This window comes from Malurus melanocephalus, unplaced genomic scaffold (genome assembly GCF_030028575.1).
Source record: "Malurus melanocephalus ecotype Western Australia unplaced genomic scaffold, MMel_1.1 scaffold_31, whole genome shotgun sequence".
Classification (NCBI taxonomy): Eukaryota; Metazoa; Chordata; class Aves; order Passeriformes; family Maluridae; genus Malurus; species Malurus melanocephalus.
The window spans coordinates 2,529,556-2,535,555 of record NW_026623263.1 but is presented as its reverse complement, the minus strand read 5'-3'; the positions used below and the strand labels follow the sequence as shown (position 1 = coordinate 2,535,555).

At 35.7% G+C, this 6,000-nt stretch overlaps 1 protein-coding gene across 1 annotated transcript in view; it reads left to right on the top strand.

The window, feature by feature from the left end:
- The window catches only part of AP3B1 (adaptor related protein complex 3 subunit beta 1), a 155,380-nt gene that overhangs the window by 128,002 nt on the left and 21,378 nt on the right, over positions 1-6,000 (top strand). The gene's annotated exons all lie outside the window — the stretch shown is intronic.

Below are 6,000 nucleotides of genomic sequence, written 5' to 3'. Positions count from 1 at the left end.
AAGCTTTCTTTTTTTTGTCCCACTCTTCTTGGAATTGTTCTTATGAGCACCATCTTGAAAGCAGCAGTCATGTCTGGCTWTTCTGCTGTCATGTCTTGTGTTTGTTCTTCCTTGCAAGAACAAGTCAAAATGGCACATAGTGTGAGCAGTTTTACTGCCCTAAGTGTTTATTATGGCTGTTTGTGGTCTGTGTAACATGACTGCCTGGAGCCAACTCCAAAATCAACCAAAGAAATTTATTCTTCGTGCTGTAGATTCTTTTAAATGAATAGTGAGAATGAAACSAAGTTACTGGCTGGCCAGATAAATCTTTTCTAACATGCTTGATTGACATTTTCTGTGCTTGTTGATGGCACATGCAAGGAGGTCCTCCTTCTACATTCTAGGCTAGCAGAGAACCTATTCACCCAGTGAGAATTCTATTACATTGAAATAGCATTTGAAACCCAGGTGATTTACAGTAGCAATGTTCTAACACTGGGAAAGAATGGATGGGATAAAACGCAACACCTCCTTATAGGAACTTTTTAGGTTTGTGTAGTCTTTGAAACTGTGCAAAAGCACTATACAGATCTGCACAACTTTTTGTTGTTTTTTGGTTACATATTTTGAAATAATGGGGTTTTTACATGTTTTGTTGCAAGAAGCACTGCTTTCAGTATTCAGCACAAAAAAAAATCAGTGTTGTGTAGACATTGCTGCACTTCAGTTTAAGGGAAGCCCTTTGTGAAAGTTCTGTACCTCTTTTTTTATAACATTTCTGTAGCTGTTTTAGTGTACTGGTATTAAGCACAGCTTGTTCAACTTAAAGGTTATTAAAGGTAGCATGAAAATCCTAATAACAGAGATGTACCCAAGTGACTCCTAAAGTACCACTGCTAAAATAACATTTCTTGCTCTAGAGACAAGATGGTTTCACTAATGGAGTTTTTTCTTTCCGTTCTCAAACCTTTCCCTGTACAATGGATCTCTTGCATTGTCAGTTTACACATATTTTCACTTCCAGCAAAATGGCTGCAGTTTGTAGTTTATGCACATCAYGTTGGTATAGCTGGTCTGTATTCTGCTTGCTGGAATTTGGAAACAGCTTTGAACTGTTGCCTGATGTTTCTTTGGGAAGGAAGTTCCCCTCTAGGCAGTGCAATTTCACATCGCTTTCAAATTATAGACTCTCGTTTCCTAAATATATTTTGAGCTTTATAAAATAGAATATGCTAGTTTTAACAAGCAGAAACAGATTTTTTTTTTTAAATAAAGCAGATAGTTTTCTTTCAAGTATGTATTTTCAGTCTACCAATGATTTGATTTTTAACTTACACCATTTATTGCTAAGAATCTTAGCAGTGATGAGGATAAGCAATGTAGCATAACACATTGATTTTATGCAGATCATCACCTTTATGTTTTGGGAGGTCTGCTGTATTAGTGATATATAAAAACTGATTACTTTCTCCAACATTGCCTAGTAATTGTTTATTATTTTCCTATTAGACAAACAAGACAGATCAATATTCCTGAGCACCAACCAGACTATGAGTAACATCACTGTAAATAGATTTGCCTCAGACCTCAGTGGTGTATTCATTTTAATGATTTAGACAATGTGAGTCCAATGACAAAGCGCTCAAGCTAAGTTTAAAATTAAATTAAGAATAGGAATTGCTTACTTTGTTCCTTTGCTAATTGATAGGGCCTTGTTTCTTTGTCATTAGTTCCTAGAAAATAGGAAAAAAATAGGTAAAATGTTCTTTGCGTTTGATTTACTATTTTACTCTGAAAACCTATTTTTGTTAAAAATCCTGGTGATCTTCAATATCACTGAAGATATCACTTCAATATTACTATGCAGTGTGATGTTTTGGAAGCAATGTCTCAAAGAACTCAGTTGCAGCATTTGTAACTTGTCATACTTTTTAAAAAGCTTTATCCAAAAGAAGGAATGACTTCATGCTTATCCAAAAGAAGTTTGTCAAAACATAGTTGAAATACTGTGTAYAAAAGTATGTCGATATTCTCATATTTCCTATTAACATATCTTTATGAAAGATGTCAGTAATTTTATATTTTTGCTACAATCATGTTCAGTGGTAAAGTGTTCCCGATCATAACAAATTTTTTTACGTTGTTCTAAGAGGACCACTTTATCTTGCATCAAATGTAATTGATCCTGAAGCAGTGTAATCACAATTACTCACTTTCTTAATTGGCCTGCCCAAAATCAGAAAATGGAAACCGATCGGCAGTGTTTAAATCAATAGCTTTGTAGTAAAGCTTGTGGGGGTAGGGACATAGTGGTAATGGGTAGATCAATTGGTCTTAGATGCCAATCATRGACTGTGTGTTTTGCATAGCAAACACTACCCTTTCTGCTTGGGGATGTGCTGTTGTACTGGTGGTTCAATAAATACAAACTGTATAAAGAAAAAAAAAACTATTGTGAGTCATATTTAGATATTTTTTTGAATTTTTTGTGCAAGTCAAGGACAATGAAGGAGAAATTGCATTATAGAGGTTTGAAGCAATGAGCTTTGAAAGACCTCCCTCGCAAATACTATTTTTGCTAAAGCAAACCTTACTGAGATCACACATCTAATTAAAATTAGGTGAATCACCTTAATTTGAAAACAGTGCCTAATACACTTATTTAGAATGTGTATTAGGATGTTCACAGCATGTACTTGTAAGGAGAACATCTCTTCATTGTTATTTTTCTTGTGCCACCTCCTTGCAGAGGCAGCTATTTCAGCCACACTGGTGTTCTGCATGATAATGCCTCTCAAGCAGAAAGTTAAAGAGGAATAAATGGAGCAACTTGGTCTTTTAAAAGATTTTTTGAGTGTTACCCTTTGTTTTTGTGTTACTTCATTCTTGTTTTGCAAGCAGGATATCCACAGCTTAGAAGTTTAAAGAAATTCATTATTGGCTAACTCACATGCAATGTAGGTTGCTAGCTTGTTGAATTCTAGTTAAATTTTAGTATATCCACCATCTGAGTTAGAGACCTGAGCCTTAGCTAAGCAGGTAGTCATCAGCTGAGCAGTGGAAAGGTTGGAATAGGTCCTTGATGTAACAGACTAGCTACAAAACTCTGCTGACTGTGGAATTACTTCTTTTTTTTCTTTTCCCCATGTCAGATTTTAAAGATTTCCACATCAGTGTGTTTTTCCTTGAATCCTTGAGCTCCTAATGTTCACCATTTCAACAATCCTACCATTGTCTCTTGTATTATCTTTACTGTCCTGCATGTCTCTACTTTTTTGTTATTCTCAAGTCTTTCTCYCAGCTTACCACTTTTTTGAGATGTCTGAACAAATATTTGGGAGCTTTGCCATATCAGAATTTGGTCATGTATCCTTGGAATGAAAATATTTGAATGCCTTGAGATGAAAGGCAAGGAAGATTATAGAGACAAAGTTGCAGCATGTAACTTGTACAGCAAGCCCTTATTCTATTTKGTGTATATGTATTTAGCATTATAAATTCCTGTTTAAGTTTGTAAAATGCAGTAGGCAAATCTCCAGTTTCTTGTAGGTATCTGATGAATAACTAAAGGTGAWGGGGAGATGATCCTTTTTACAACATTGAAAGCTGGAGAGGAAAGCTTCTCGTTAYCTCTTTTCTCATTCTTTTCATCCCCTCTTTCCAAATTACRTTAGCTGTTCCCAAAACCATGAAAGAACCACAGTTTTAAAGACAAAATTAATTTATGGAGAACCTGTACTCTTCTTTTTTTTCTATTCTTTTGAAAGTATGAAGAGAGTTGTTTATATTTCTTTGAAGCTGCTTGGTGTAGGGGAGATGGATATTTCTCCCTAGCTTTCCCAGGGTACAAGTGCAGAGAGTACAATCAAAGCTCCCAAGAAGAAAGAGAAATCAAATGAAAGCAACAACTTCCATGTCTTCCATTCATTTTCAGAATAATTAGGTAATTAGGAAAATAGGGTGACATATGACAGAGGTTTTTAACTGATTATCATATATTGGTGTTTCTTACGCCCCAGTGTCATCAGAAGGACCCTCTCCTTCTGATGAAGAGAGTGCATACTCTTGTGCAGTTGTTATGCTGATAGAAAAAAGCTGTCTGTTTACTTCATCTGTCTTGTACTATATAAAGAAAACTTTTTGCTGATTACTCCAGAAGAGTTCAGTGTAGCAGAAAGGATTTAGTGTTTTCTCAAATGAAGTAAATTCTGTGAATGAGATTTCAAAACTTCATTCAGTCTGTTCTTTGCAGGTTCCATCTTACGGTAGAAGTTTTTGCTTTRAATTTTATTTTCAAAGGAAAAGAAATTTGCAGCATGAAATTCACTTACTTCACTGTGTTGATGTAGAAATCTTCCCAAGCAGAACTTCTACCTGCAAAGCGGAGTAAATGAAGAGGATCAGCTGGGTAGCAGTCAGTATTTCTGTTGAGTGCAAGCATGCATTCAGGTGTAGATGCTTGCACAAAAGCATCTGATTAAAATTATGTAGTGGAATATGTTATGGAATATATTAAAAGCTAATGTTAGAGATGCAGGACTGTCTTCACATCAGTGTCACTTGCATTTTCACTTTCTCTTGCTGTTTCCTTCCCTAGTGCTTTGTCAGCAGATCACCAAGTTGCTTATAGATGTAAGACAAGCAATCTGGTACTCTTCTCTTTATTTCATTACTTTAAAGTAGTCAGTTGGCCCTATTCCAGAACACAATTATGCCAAGATRGATAACTGACCTGGAAAAAACAAGGCTGGACATGAACAACTGCTTTCATTTGTTCTATTGCTTTGGCCTTTTTTTCTCATAAAAGCAGGATGCAGTCCTTTCCTTTCTTCAGCAAGACTGTGAGCCAAGTCTCCTATACTTCTCCATTCCATGTTTTGTTTTGCAGGAACTTAATTCTCTCTTAGTGATGCTCTCCCTCTTGCATTCTTTTTTTTGATCATTTGTGGAGATTTTTGTGAGTACAAGAMGAAAATAGTAAGCTGATTTGGGAGAGATGCATTCTGGGACAAGCTTCTGCTTCAAGTGAAACAAAAAAGGATAGTATGAAGAGCAAGAAGAATATGTCCCAGTCTAATTAGATTAATAATTTATTGAAAGCATTGGAAATTAGGACTTTCAACACTGCTGTTGCGGAATTTTAAAAGAACTTATTCACAAGTGTTAGTATTATTTACATTGGTTTTAAAGAAGAGTTTGCCATCCCTACTCTTGAGTCTTTTCTTATGGTAGAGAACTTCTTTACCAGSAACCCTTCAGAGCAAATTCCTTTAAAAACAAACAGATAGAAGAGAGAGGGAATAGCCAAGGTTTCAAATGACAGGTTCCAGCTGCTCCCATTCCATCTGAAGACATGTACAGAAAACTTTAAACTGCACATCTTCTAAAGGGTTGTATGTTAGTCTTGCAGTGTCATTTAGCTTGGAGCTGGCAAGTTCTCCTTTTGTTCCTGTTGGGAGCATTAATGTCTCTCATTTGTTCATCTTAATGGGTGCATTGGAAGATAAATTCTTGTGATCCTTGAAACTGCATGAGTCATGAAAGCAATATAAGTCCTTAAAAAATACAGTATGTACAGTTTACCAGTTTTTAAGGAATAATAAGAGTAATGATGTGTAATATTGTTTGCCCATAAGTTCACAATTAAATGCATACAGATTTTGCAAGCTACTGTTGGTCAGGTACTGTTGTCAAACATTCCCAAATTTTGATTTTTTTAGGGCTTCTTTCTTACTTCTCATTAAGCATTCATGTTCCTCTGAGGATGTAACTTACCTGTTACACTTGCTGATACCAGCAAATGCAGTCTTTAATTTTTGGAATCTAAGCCCAGTTGTGTTCTTTTGGCCTGAGAAACTTTGGGGTTTTTTTCAGTAAGCAGCTTCATCTTGATCTTCCAGGAAAGTTAAAGCAGCTCTGCCTGAGAGATGCTTCAGTGCAGCTTGAACCAGTCGTAAAGCAAATTGTTAAAAGTTAATATTCAGGCTTCAAATCACCTCTGATAGTATAAGTATCATT